Source organism: Staurois parvus, unplaced genomic scaffold, assembly GCF_062004578.1.
Source record: "Staurois parvus isolate SC_StPar_1 unplaced genomic scaffold, SC_StPar_1.0 ptg000668l, whole genome shotgun sequence".
Taxonomy (NCBI): Eukaryota; Metazoa; Chordata; class Amphibia; order Anura; family Ranidae; genus Staurois; species Staurois parvus.
The window spans coordinates 4626301-4641278 of NW_028318464.1; positions in this window are offsets into that span (position 1 = coordinate 4626301).

Consider the following 14978-nt stretch of genomic DNA (forward strand, 5'->3'; position numbering starts at 1 on the left):
TGTCAACATCTGGCGGTGCTTACCCAAGCTGCCAAGACGCTAGAGGAAGGATACAAGCACTTGGAGGGACGTGTCCAGGCCCTAGCCGCACCTACTGTCATGGCATCAGACCCGGTCAGTTCACCTCCTACTAGGGGTCCTGCCGAACCCTCAGCTGGAGCCGTGTTCACCATTCCCCCGCCTGAACGTCGAGTACCAATGGCCGAGCGTTTCAATGGGGATCGAGGGAAATTTAGGCCCTTTCACAATTCCTGCCAGCTCTATTTTGACCTCCAACCTCGGACGTTCGCTTCTGAATCTGTGAAGGGAGAATTCGTAATATCCTTACTGCAGGGTGAACCCCAGGTCTGGGCACATCGTCTATTAGAGGCTCACCATCCACACATGAACTCTGTGGCAGAATTCTTCAAAGCGATGGCACAGCTATATGATGACCCACAGCGAACTGCTTCGGCCAAAGCAGCCCTACACTCACTGCAGCAGGGATGTTGGGAAACAGAAGATTACGCCTCTGAATTCAGGCGCTGGTGCGGAGATACGCAGTGGAATGATGCGGCCCTGCGCCATCAGTTCCACCTATGATTGTCCGAACCCCTTAAAGATGAATTGGCAAGAGAAGGAGTACCTGATTCCTTGGAAACTCTAATCACCCTGGCTATCCAGATTGACCATAGATTACGGGAATGAAGGCAGGAAAGGTCCAGTCAGGGGTCAAGACCAACATGGATGCTGCTACGGGTACCGATTCTGCCACATCCTGTGGTCAGTAACCTGAGTCTTGAATCAGCTGAAGGAACAGAGCGCATGCAGCTTGGGCTGATGCGGCCTTCTCTCACGGCTGAGGAACGCCAAAGATGCCGAATGAACAATCTATGTCTCTACTGCGCAGCAGCGAGTCACATGGTGCGCTCCTGTCCAGAGAAGCTCTGTAAGTACTCTTCTATTTTTGCTATGTCTCCAATCTGCGTAGATGACCCTACTCATGTAGCCGTGCCAATCTCTTTTCAGCTCCAAGGAAGAACCGTACAAGTGACGGCCATTATTGACTCAGGGGCCTGTAGCTGCTTTGTAGACCTTAGCTTTGCAGCTCAACAACAGATTCTGTTACTATCCAAGGAGCGAGGCCTGAACATCTTCCTGGCTGATGGTTCCCGAATTAAATCAGGGTTGGTAGATCGTGAGACCCCTCCTATATGCAACACAGTGGCAGGCCACCACCAGAAACTCCTCCGCTTGGACGCTGTTGCGTCCCCTTTATTTCCAGTAATTTTGGGGCTCCCCTGGCTACGAGCTCATGATCCCCAAATTGACTGGAAAACTGGGTCTGTTCAGTTTCGTTCACTATAGTGCCAGGAGCACTGCCTCCTAAAACCATCACTAGGCCCCCCCAACCCTGTTGTGTATGAACACGGATACAGACTTAGCACAGACTGTGCCTCCTGCCTACCACCATTTCCTTGACGTTTTCAGCCCACGAGGTGCAGATATTCTCCATCCGCACCGGGCTTATGACTGTCCCATTGACCTTCTCCCGGGATCCGAGATTCCCTTTGGCCGAATCTTCCCGCTGTCGGAACGCGAGTTGGGCGCATTACAGGAGTACATTGATGACAGTCCGCGGAAGGGATTTATTCACCCTGCCACTTCACCAGCCGGGGCTGGAATCTTTTTTGTAGAGAAGAAAGACCAGTCCCTTAGACCCTGTGTGGATTATAGGGACCTGAATAAAGTCACCGTAAAGAATCGGTATCCCATTCCTTTAGTCCCTGAACTATTTCAGAGGCTAAAGACGGCCTCTATCTTTACTAAACTAGACCTCAGGGGAGCCTATAATCTGGTTCGCATATGGGAGGGGGATGAGTGGAAGACTGCTTTTCGCACTCGGTTCGGGCACTTTGAGTACCTAGATATGCCATTTGGTCTATGTAACGCACCGGCCACATTCCAAAATTTTGTGAATGACATTTTTAGAGATGTCCTGGATATCTATGTGATTGTGTATTTGGATGACATCCTGATTTTTTCCTCATCTCTGGAGACACATAGGGGCCACGTCAGGAGTGTACTGGAACGACTGCGCAAGCACGGGCTGTATGCTAAAGCTGAGAAATGTAGCTTTGAGCAGCGCAGTATTCCTTTTCTGGGGTTAATCATTTCAACCAATGGAGTTGCTATGGACCCCCAAAAGATATCTGCAATTTTAGAATGGCCAGTTCCCATGGATAAGAAAGGGGTCCAGCGGTTTTTTGGCTTTGCCAATTTTTACAGAAAATTCATTAAGAATTTCTCGGGCCTGGTAACTCCCATCACTCAACTTACCAGGATGGGGGTACGCTTCCAGTGGACACCCGAGGCACAGGCCGCCTTTGAATCTTTGAAAAAGCTATTCATGGCAGCTCCCATTTTAAGTCACCCTGATGCTTCCCTGCCCTACATTCTGGAGGTAGATGCATCAGAAAATGCAGTAGGAGCTATTCTGTCTCAAAGGGTAGGAGTAAAGGAGCTGATGCACCCAGTAGCTTTCTTTTCTAGAAAACTCTCCCCATCAGAAAGAAATTATGATATCGGGGATCGAGAGTTGCTAGCAATAAAGACGGCATTGGAGGAATGGAGATACCTGTTAGAAGGAGCCTTGCATCCCATCCTGGTCTACACCGACCATAAAAATCTGGAATACCTAAGGACAGCAAAACGCCTCAGACCGCGTCAGGCCAGATGGGCGTTATTTTTCTAGAGATTTACTCTGTATATCACTTATCGACCTGGGTCTAAGAATACTAAGCCTGACGCCCTCTCCCGGATGTTTGAAGACCCTGAAGAAACGGCCAAACCTAATACCATTCTGCCGGCAGGTAGCTTCTTGCTACTACAGTCCGAGCTCCTATCTAGATTACAGGCTGCTTCCACGGGGGCTCCTAGACTACCTGGAGTCTCATTACAGAGCAAAGAAAGTCTCTTGTGGAGAGGGGAGCAGATCCTGTTACCTAACGAGACTCGAGCTCTGGTCTTGGGCTATTGCCATGACCACCCGTTAGCAGGCCACTTTGGGGTACACAAAACCTTGGACTTGGTCCGACGCATGTTTTGGTGGCCAAGCATGGCCAAGGATTGCGAAAGATACATCAAGTCCTGTGCCGTCTTCAGCAGGAATAAGCCCACCAGGGACAAGGCTTGAAGCCTGCTGCAACCATTGCCGGTGCCCAACAAACCCTGGAGCATGATCGCAATGGATTTTGTTGTGGAACTACTGCCATCACAAAACCATACTGCGATCTTTGTGGTGGTGGACTGGCTTTCCAAGATGGCTCACTTCCTTCCATTGAAAGGTACACCATCTGCTTCAGAAACAGCACAAGTGTTTATCAAAGAGATTGTAAGACTGCATGGAGTGCTGAAGAATATAGTTTGATCGGGGTGTCCAGTTCACTTCAAGGTTTTGGAGAGCTTTGTGTGAAGGGTTGGAAATCGAACTATCATTCTCCTCAGCATATCACCCGCAAACAAACGGACAGACTGAGCGAACCAAACAAAACACTAGAACAGTACCTTAGGTGTTATACATCGTTCCTTCAAGATAACTGGCTGGCACTTTTGCCCCTAGCAGAATTTGCTTACAATAATGCATGCCACTCTGCCACTAAGCAATCCCCATTCTTCGCCAACTGTGGCTTCCATCCCTCTTTTCTGCCTGATTTGGTCCCGGAGAACTCAGTCCCAGCAGCTCAAGAGACCCTGAATTTCTTTACAACCAATAACAAGTTGTTAGAGGAAACCATGGCGAAGGCCCAGGAGGATAGTAAGAGGGTGTTTGATAAAAGAAGTAGAGGGGAATTGGTTATACATCCAGGGGACCAGGTGTGGTTGGCAACAATCAATCTGAAACTGGCATGCCCATCAAGAAAATTGGCACCCAAATTTGTGGGCCCCTTCCAGGTAGAGTGTAAGATCAATGAGGTTGCATATAAGCTGGCACTTCCCGAGTCTTTCAAAATTCACCCTGTTTTTCATGTGTCTCTGTTGAAACCCGCTGTACCAGATCCTTTTGCAGATCATAGATGTAGACCCCCAGAGGCCATAGACATCGATTGGGGAGGAGGAATTTGAGGTAGAGGCTATTATTGACCGCAAGAGGAGGGGTGGGCAAACACAGTATCTCATCAAGTGGAAGGGCTATGGGCCAGAAGAGAACTCATGGGAACCTGCTCAAAATGTCCATGCTCCTCGGTTGATTCAGGAATTTCTTCACCACCAGCCTCAAAGGAGGAACCGGTTGGGCATCCGTAGGGGGGGCAATGTCAGGGATCTCGGGCTGGATCGCGGCGCGCGAGTCTGCGCATGCACGGTATGCTGAGGCGCACTGCCATGCGGGCACTAGGACCTGGGCGCCCACAACGGCAACGGCACTCGCGATCACGGACGCGAGCCTGGCACCAATAGGAGCGCAGGGCACCCTATTTGAACAGGCTCTGACAGTGCTTAGTTGCCGTATGGTCTTTCCTGTATCCTGTGAGATTGCTTTGCTGCCGACCCTGCCTGACCTTGAATTGTTGACTTCTCCTGCTCTGACCCCTGGCTTGCCTGACCATTCTACTGCCTACTCCTGCGCCTCTGATCTCCTGTTGCCGAACCTGGACCGTGACCCGTTTATTTTTCTGCCTGCCGTTTGTACCGACCTGCCCCGCTGTTACCGACCTGGCCTGTCTGACCTCGCTTACTCTGCCTCCTCACATCAGACTCTCACCTGCTACGTACCACCGACAGGTGTCTCTACCACAGCTGGTTGCACCCAGGGGTCGCGACCTGGTCTCGGCTTGCTCCAAGTCCATCCCCACCATCAGGGGCCCTGGTGAACAAGCAGGTCGGGACTTAGATTCCGCGCCCTGGGGAATTCTGGTCTGTGGAGAGCCAGAGGCTACCGCCGGTCGGTCCTTAACAGTGCGGTTGATGTTGTTTTTTTCACTGGTGATTGGCAGAAGCATTATCTCATTTGGATATTTGTTTTTTCACAATCTATTGGGGAGAAAGGACTATTTCTTCTATTTGAACAGTATAATATGAATGATAAATTTAAAAAAAAAGGATTTTTTTTGGAAGGTCACTTTATTTAATTAATTTGAATATCTCACATGTTTATTGATTTTCACACTATATTTAAGGCATTGTTTGAGTCGGGGTGTTGATTTGCGCTGTTTATGTGTTTTTTTATGTTTTGGTGGTAATTGCCTGTGCGCAGCAGCAATCTAATACCTGGGTGTATGTCTTTGGGGTATTCCTGTGCGCTGGGGTTTGTTGTATATTTATGTAATCAGAAAACAAATGGATCTGAATTTTGTTGTATTTGTTAATTCTGATGCACATGATGCCAATCAATATTGTCCAATTAGCTCATGCCATTTCTCTTGGTGGGTTGGACTAGCATCTTAAAATATTGAATCATGCTGCTTAAAATCAATACGATTCTTTAATATATTAAATATATAGCAATCTTACTGAAAAAATGCAAAATTTTTGGAATCCACCTAGACTAGCGAATACACGAAACAAATGGCAAAAATATAAAATGAATCTGGTCAATATAACGAATATGATGAAATTCTTCAATGAATTAATGCATCTGAAATAGGAACATTTCCAGCATGCACATGTCTAATATATATACAGCCCTCAATTTCCACTCGCCCGCTCGCATTGGGCAAGTAGAAATAAGGTGGGGGCGAGCAGCATCGAGACTAGATGTTGTGGGGGGGGTGGCGATGGAGGTAGTTACAAGGACAAATCTCCTGTATTGCTTTCAATTAAGCAGCTAAAAGCCACGGGAGGAGAGGGGGAGAATTGGCTTCCAGTTGCTTCATTGAATGATATACATGGAGATCGGTGCTTGTAATTGCCCCCACCACTGCACCGATCATCCCCGATCATTCCGTTTCTTTCTTGGCTCCCCCCTGCTGTGTGCTCCTCAGTGCCCAGCCCCTCCCTCCATCCTCCGCACCAATCGGAGAAGAGGGGAGAGAGGCTGGATCTGCTCTGCCTCCCCCTGTGTCCGCCCTCACTCCAGTCTGTGTAGCTTCTCAGAAGAGGATGTATGGGTGGGAAATTGTAAACAGAGCAGCCGACAGCTATGATGTTTCTGACTGAGCATGCGAGTCTGACACTCCTTCCTTCCACCCACCCCTCCCTCCCACCTCTCCCTTCCAACCCTTCCTTCCTTCCACCCACCCCTCCCTTCCTTTCTTCCACCCACCCCTCCCTTCCTTTCTTCCACCCACCCTTTCCTTCCTTTCTTCCACCCCTCTCTTTCCTTCCTTCCTTTCCTTCCTTCCACCCACTCCTCCCTTCCTTCCACCCCTTCTTTCCACCCCTCCTTCCTTTCCACCCCTCTCACACTCCCTCCCACCATTCCTTCCACCCCTCCCTCCCACCCCTCCCTCTCTCCCACCCCTCCCTCTCTCCCTTCCACCCCTCCCTCCCTACCTCCCTTCCACCCCTTCCTCCCTTTGCTTTCTTCCTTCCCTTCCTTCATTCTGCATAAAACATTTAACAGTGCCATGATAATTTATGAGGACGTGTTTAGTGTCAGAATTAATGGTGGGGCAGGGTAGGGGTTGGGTGGGGCAACTGGCGGTGAGTAATTCTTATGTCCTGGCTAGTAGCTCTGGACTTGAAAATGCCTTGTTGATGTCAGAGGTCAGAGGAGAATGGGCAGACTAATTCGATATGATAGAAAGGCAACAGTAACTCAAATAACCACTCGTTACAACCAAGGTATGCAGAATACCATCTCTGAACGCACAACACTTCAAAGCTTGAAGGAGATGGGCTACAGGTGCAGAAGATCACACCAGGTGCCACTCCTGTCAGCTAAGAACAGGAAACGGAGGCTACAATTCGCATAGGCACACCAAAATTGGACAATAGAAAATCGGAAAAATGTTGCCTAGTCTGATAAGTCTCAATTTCAGCTGCGACATTCAGATGGTAGGGTCAGAATTTGGCATAAACATAAAAGCATGGATCCATCCTGCCTTGTATCAGCAGTTCATTGATGTACAGCCGACAAATCTGCAGCAACTGTGTGCTAGGCTATCATGTCAATATGGACTCAAATCTTTCCAGCACCACCTTGTTGAATCTATGCCACAAAGAATGAAGGCAGTTCTGAAGGCAAAAGAGGGTCTACCAGATACTAGCAAGGTAAAGTGGCCAGAGAGTATATATATTGTGACAGTAGGCAGGTGAAATCACCTGGTTGCGTCCTGGATGGACGATATATTTGTCCAAGGTTCAGGCTTTATGGGGATTTGTACCACTAGAGGGAAGTGCTGAGTCCTTCAGCACTGAGGTAATGAGCCCAGCTGAAGGTAGTGGGCTCATTAAACACCTCTATAAAACCTCCCAGAGTGCTTAGGGAGTTGCTCCACCCTGGAACCAGATCTGTGCCTGAACTGTCTGGGGAGCTGACCTGTTACCTGTGTGCAGAGAGACCAAAGCCTGTGTGGCTAGCCTCCAAGTACTAGCAACTAGGTATAGCAGCAGGCTGTACCTAGTGGGTAGCTAGGGAGAAGCTGTTGTTGCAGTAAGTAGCCAAGTTGGCCAGGATTTATTTTGATGTTTCTTTTTGTTTATCATTTTTTCTGTAAATATTGTAAATAAATTGCACCTGTTTGTTTTCACCTCCACTATTGTTGTGCTGTGCCTATTTTTGTGTTGTGCACCCATCCAGGGGGTCACACACACCCGCTGCCGAGCTAACCCTGTTACATATGGTGGAGGATGCGGGCAGTTGTGGTAACTAAAGGCCAGCATGGAGGAGATAATCAGACAGTTGGCTCTGGCAAATGCCAATCAACAACAGGCAAATGCAAGTTTCCAGCAGAGCATTGCAGCCCAGCAGAGGGCCTTGGAACAAGCAGAGGTCCGCCATAGGGAATTGCTGGTGCAACAGGACCAGAAACACCAGCAACAAATGGAGGCTGTTTTGAAGCAGCTCCAGCAGAGGCAGCAGACTGAGGCTGATTCTGGTAAAACATCATCATTTTCTGTGGGCCGTTTATTGCCAAAAATGACGGGAGAGGATGATCCGGAGGTGTTTCTAACCACCTTTGAAAGGACTGCTGAAAGGGAAAAGTGGCCTAAAGAACAGTGGGCTGGATTGATGGCCCCATTATTAACTGGAGAGTCGCAAAAAGCTTACTATGACCTAGAGCCGGACCAAGCCAAAAACTATGATGTGCTAAAAGTGGAAATTTTGGCTCGGTTGGGTGTTACCCTCGCTGTCCGTGCTCAGCGGGTACATAATTGGACTTTTCGGCTTGGGAAACCTCCCAGGTCACAGATGTATGATCTCATTCACCTGTGCAGGAAGTGGCTGCAGCCAGAGACTTTGACCGCCCCAAAAAATTGTGGAACGTGTCGTCATGGATCGGTTCCTAAGGTCTCTGCCTACTACTATTCAAAAGTGGGTCAGCCATGGAGACCCAGAAACTGCAGACAAGCTGGTGGATCTAGTGGAGAGATACTTGGCTACTGAGAACCTGACCTCCTCTTCCAGAGACTCACGGACTTTCCACCCTAAGACCAGACCATCCCCAGCGGCGGGTAAGATGACTACAAGGGGTGAGGGTGGAGAGAGTGAGAGGGTGGGAGTATTACCCAATGTCTGGCAAGAGCGGCCAGGAAGGCCAAGGCTGCAAGAAGCGGTGAAAAAAAATTGTCTGTTACCGCTGCCGGCAAGAGGGACACATTGCAGCTAATTGCCCAGTGGTGGATGAGCCTATGCAGTGTGACTTTCTGAGCAATAGACGTCAGTCGCTGTTTGCGACAGTGGTATGCACGGCCAGCCCGGGCACTGAGAAACATTTGTGCAAAATGACTGTTAATGGAAATAATATTGTGGGGTTGCTGGATTCAGGTAGCCTGGTAACCTTGATAAGAGAGGAGATGGTCACTACAAAGGTCTCTGGGCATAAAAAGGTGGCGGTGATTTGTGTGCATGGGGACACTAGGGAGTATCCCGTGGCTATTGTGTTTTTTGAGACCCCCAAAGGTAACCTGTCTCATCAGGTAGGATTGGTACCTCATTTACCACATGATGCCATTGTGGGGAGGGATTTTCCAAAATTCTGGGAACTCTGGGATTGTTCTGACCCCCCCACTGTCTCCCCTGCAGACCAGGAAGGTGAATCCCAGAAAGCGTCTGAGTGTGGTGAGGTCTCTCCCAAGTTCCCCTTGTCGGTACTAGCTGGGGAGACCCAAGGAACTGAGGAGGAGCCCGCCTCCTCAGATGAAAATCTGCCGGTTGTGGAGTTCTCGGACTTAGAGGTGCATAGGGAAAATTTTGCAACCGAACAGCTGAAAGACCCCACACTGATAAAAGCCCGGGAAAATGTAGTAAAAGTAGATGGTCAACTAGTGAGTCCTGAGAAAACTGCAGCTTATCCATACTTCCTTGTGGAAAGGGACCTACTCTATCGAGTTGCTCAAGGGGCAGAAGAAACCATTGAGCAACTGGTGGTGCCCAGACCTTACAGGAAGTTGGTGTTGGAGTTGGCCCATGGACACATCCTTGGGGGTCATTTGGGGGCGGAGAAAACACGGGAAAGAGTACTGCAGCGGTTCTATTGGCCTGGGGTCATTAAGGAGGTGGAAAATTACTGTTCCTCTTGCCCTGTGTGTCAGAAGTCGGCCCCTATGCCCCATTTCCGTAGTCCACTGGTACCTCTTCCCATCATTGAGGTCCCCTTTGAAAGGATTGCCATGGATTTGGTAGGTCCGCTGGTGAAATCCACTAGGGGGCATCAGTACCTGTTGGTCATACTCGACTATGCCACCCGCTATCCAGAAGCAATTCCACTCCGAAATACCTCTGCCAAGACAATAGCTAAGGAGCTATTCCTCGTTTTCAGCCGAGTGGGTATTTCAAAGGAACTGCTGACGGATCAGGGAACCCCCTTTATGTCCCGGGTGATGAAAGAGCTGTGCAAACTGTTCAAGGTCAAACAGTTGCGCACCTCTGTGTATCATCCCCAAACTGACGGGTTGGTGGAAAGGTTCAACAAAACCCTGAAACAAATGCTAAGGAAGGTGGTAGATAAGGATGGAAAGGGTTGGGATTATTTAGTACCCTATTTGATGTTTGCCATCCGGGAGGTACCCCAGTCCTCCACAGGGTTTTCACCATTTGAGTTGCTCTATGGGAGACACCCAAGGGGGCTGTTAGATATCGCCAAGGAAACTTGGGAAAGTGAGAGTTCTCCCCACCGGAGTGTGATTGAGCACGTCGCCCAAATGCAAGATAGAATTGCCCAGGTCATGCCTATCGTAAAGGAACATTTGTCCCAAGCACAGTTAGCGCAGCAGAGGGTGTACAATCGGGGGGCCCGGACCAGGTCATTTGCTGAAGGAGATAGAGTGCTAGTGCTAATCCCTACGGTTGAAAGCAAATTCCTGGCCAAATGGCATGGCCCCTACGAGGTGATTGAGAAAGTGAGTGAAGTGAATTACAGGGTCAGACAACCAGGAAGGCGGAAACCGGAGCAGATCTACCACATTAATCTGCTAAAGGCCTGGAGGGACAGGGAATCCCTAGTTGCTGAGGGTTTGTCACCAGCGCCATCTAACTGCTTGGTTCCGGAGGTTGGAATAGCAGTCACGCTGTCTACAGTTCAAAAACAGGAGGCTAAAGAGTTTGTGCTCCGCAACACAGATGTTTTTTCTGAGCTGCCGGGACAAACCTCGGGGGTGGAGCATGACATTATCACCCCACCGGGTGAAAGAGTAAAACTGAAACCCTATAGAATCCCAGAGGCTCGACGGGAGGCAATACGTGGGGAAGTACAGAGAATGCTAGATTTGGGGGTGATAGAGGAGTCCCAAAGTGACTGGTCCAGCCCCATAGTGTTGGTGCCCAAACCAGATGGGAGCTGGCGATTTTGTAACGACTTTCGACAGTTGAATAAAGTTACAAAATTTGACACCTACCCCATGCCAAGGATAGATGAACTAATCGACCGACTGGGAGCAGCCCGGTACATGACAACACTAGACTTGACGAAAGGTTATTGGCAAATTCCCCTAGCTAAGTCGGCAAAGGAGAAGACTGCATTTGTAACCCCAGAAGGGTCATTCCAGTATAAAAGAATGCCGTTCGGGTTACAGAATGCACCGGCCACCTTTCAGCGAAAAATGGATCAGATTCTTCGTCCCCATCAGAAGTATGCTGCAGCGTACTTGGACGATGTGATTATCCATAGCGCAGACTGGGCCTCACATTTGCCAAAAGTTCAGGCTGTGCTAGACTCAATACGGAAAGCTGGGTTTACGGCCAACCCAAAGAAGTGTACGATTGGACAGGAGGAGGCCAAGTACCTGGGGTACACTATTGGGAGAGGGGTAATAAAACCTCAGATAAACAAAGTGGAAGCAATATAGAATTGGCCACGCCCAAATAACAAAAAGCAGGTACGGGCTTTTCTAGGAATTGCTGGCTACTATCGGCGATTCATTCCCCATTTTGCTTCTATGGCAGTACCCCTAACCAACCTGACAAAAGGGAAGGAGCCTGTCATGGTTAAGTGGTCCCCTGATGCTGAAGCCGCCTTCCAGTCTTTAAAAAGGGCCTTATGTAGCCAGCCAGTCCTATACTCCCCAGACTTCTCAAAAGACTTTGTGGTCCAGACGGATGCATCCAATGTTGGCTTAGGAGCAGTGCTGTCCCAGGTTTGGCAGGGGGAGGAGCACCCAGTAATCTATCTCAGCCGAAAGCTAAAGTCTCACGAGGAAAATTACGCCACGATTGAGAAGGAGTGTTTAGCGGTGAAGTGGGCCCTAGATTCCCTTCGGTACTATCTGCTGGGCAGACATTTTGACCTAGTCACGGATCACGCTCCCTTGAAATGGATGGCTCAAAATAAGGAGACCAATAGAAGGGTAAATAGGTGGTTTCTGGCCCTACAGGAATTTACCTTCACGGTGAAGCATCGCCCTGGTGTTCAGATGGGAAATGTGGATGCTTTATCCCGGGTACATGCCTGCCTGGCTACTGGTGTTACAACCCCAAGGTTGAAACAAGAGGGGGGGGTATGTGACAGTAGGCAGGTGAAATCACCTGGTTGCGTCCTGGATGGACGATATATTTGTCCAAGGTTCAGGCTTTATGGGGATTTGTACCACTAGAGGGAAGTGCTGAGTCCTTCAGCACTGAGGTAATGAGCCCAGCTGAAGGTAGTGGGCTCATTAAACACCTCTATAAAACCTCCCAGAGTGCTTAGGGAGTTGCTCCACCCTGGAACCAGATCTGTGCCTGAACTGTCTGGGGAGCTGACCTGTTACCTGTGTGCAGAGAGACCAAAGCCTGTGTGGCTAGCCTCCAAGTACTAGCAACTAGGTATAGCAGCAGGCTGTACCTAGTGGGTAGCTAGGGAGAAGCTGTTGTTGCAGTAAGTAGCCAAGTTGGCCAGGATTTATTTTGATGTTTCTTTTTGTTTATCATTTTTTCTGTAAATATTGTAAATAAATTGCACCTGTTTGTTTTCACCTCCACTATTGTTGTGCTGTGCCTATTTTTGTGTTGTGCACCCATCCAGGGGGTCACACACACCCGCTGCCGAGCTAACCCTGTTACAATATATACACACACAGTACTGTGCACAATTTTTAGGCAGGTGTGAAAAATGCTGTAAATGAAGAATATTTTCAGAAATAGATGTAAGCTCCAAGGAGCAAGGCTCTTCTATCCCTCTTGTATTGAACTGTATTGTTGCTGTATTGTCTCCCGTTATATTGTAAAGCGCTGAGCAAACTGTTGGCGCTATATAAATCCTGTATAATAATAATAATATTGAAATACAGTAGAAGTGTTAATAGTTTATTTTTATCAATAACAAAATGGAATTTAAATGAATAGAATGCAAATCAAATCAATATTTAGTGTGATCACCTTTTGCCTTCAAAACAGCATCAATTCTTCTAGGTACACTTGAACACACGTTTTGAAGGAACTCGGCAGGCAGGTTGTTACACACGCTTTGGAGAACTAACCACAGAGCTTATGTGGATGTAGGCTGCCTCACATCCATGTAATCCCAGACAGACTTGATGATGTTGAGATAAGGGCTTTGAGGGAGCCAAACCATTACTCCTTGTTCTTCTTTACACTGAAGATAGTTTTTAATGACATTGGCTGCATACTTGGGGTCGTTGTCCTGCTGCAGAATAAATCACATGCTTTCCCGATGGTATGGAATGATGAATAAGTATCTGTCTGTATTTCTCAGAATTGAGGACACCATTGATGCTGAACAAATCTTCAACTCCATTTGCAGAAATGCAGCCCCAAACTTGCAAGGAACCTCCACCATGCTTCACTGTTTCCTGCAGACATTCATTATTGTACCCCTCTACAGCTCTTTGTTGAACAAACTGCCTCCTGCTACAGCCAAATATTTCAAATTTTTACTTGATTGTTCAGAGCACCTGCTGCCATTTCCTGCACCACCACCGAGAGGTGAGTAATGTCTAGGCAGCCTCAGAGTTCAGGCATTTTTCATAACCCCATAACATGGAGCATAGGTAGGACCAAGCCTAGGATACAAAGAAAATGCAGAGTATACAAGTATTGAGTAGTCATATGCAAGTACAGAGTAGTCATTAAAACAGGTTGGAAATATATTTTTCTTTTGTGACTAAAGTCCTTCATTCAATGGCATGGCCATATTATGCACACTGAGAGCAGATGCAATTGATATAGGGACTGCTGGGTTATCCTTTGCAATAAGTCTCTCTAGCGAGTTTATTGCTAAGCTTTACATGGCCTTCACTGGTGCTTAACACCCTTTTGTGGCTGTGAGTCATCTGAGCATGACAAACCTGTCTGCCATTGTTATTGTGGTTCTGCAAAGAGCAGAGGCTTGGAACAGTAAGCAGGATTTGCCTAAATATGGTCAGATAATGATGGTGTAAGACTCCGTCACAGGTTTAGTCAAACTTGTCAAAACATTGCTGCGACAACCTTCATGTACAGCAGCCACTCCTTTGGTATACTTTTTTCTCATGGTCTGGTACTCAAGTCTCCACGGGTATTTTATGGTAGATAATAGACTAAACCAAATGCCTGTAGCATGAGAGGGGTACTGCAAGAAACTAGCAGGTGAACAAATAGGTTGAGGCTAAGCAGAACAGGCAGGATATATATATATATATATATATATATATAAAAACACTTCCACAATGCCCACTCACATTGTTAGGTGCATACCCTTGCACCAGGATAAAAACGCACGTTACATCATAAGCACAGTGGCTAAATGGTTAGCACTTGTGCCTGGCAGTACTAGGGTCATTGGTTTGAATCCCAACCATGGCACCACCTGCCTGGAGTTTGCATGTTCTCCCTGTGTGTGCATGCATTTCCACCGGGTATTCTGGTTTCCTCCCACACTCCAAAGACATGCTGGTAGGTTAATTGGATTCTGTCTAAATTGGCCCTAGCATGTGTATGTATGAATGTAAGTTAGGGACCTTAGATTGTACGCTCCTTGAGGGTTAGGGACTGATGTGAATGTACAATATATATCTAAAGCGCTGCGTAAATTGAGAGCACTATATAAGTATCTGTAATAATAATTAATAAGCATACGGATAACACAGATCTGGCTCTAGGCTCTCTCACCACCACCTTCACCTGTATTAACCACTTCCGGTGTCACTGTGTGGGATGACGTCCCTTCCTGTTACTCCCCGACGCGGCGTTCTGTCTTCCTTATGTTCTCAAGAGTCCTTTTTTGAAGCACAAAGGTCACTTTACTGAATCATGTTTAATTTTTATTTGAGTATATGAGCATTGCAGAGAATATGCTTGTTTATTGCACAGGTTTAAACAAAAACTAATAGTGTTGTATGAAAGCGTCCATTGAGAAAAGACCTTGCATTTTCTCTGATTGAATGAGGTGGAGAGGCAGCCTCTTGGCACAAGACTCAGAAGC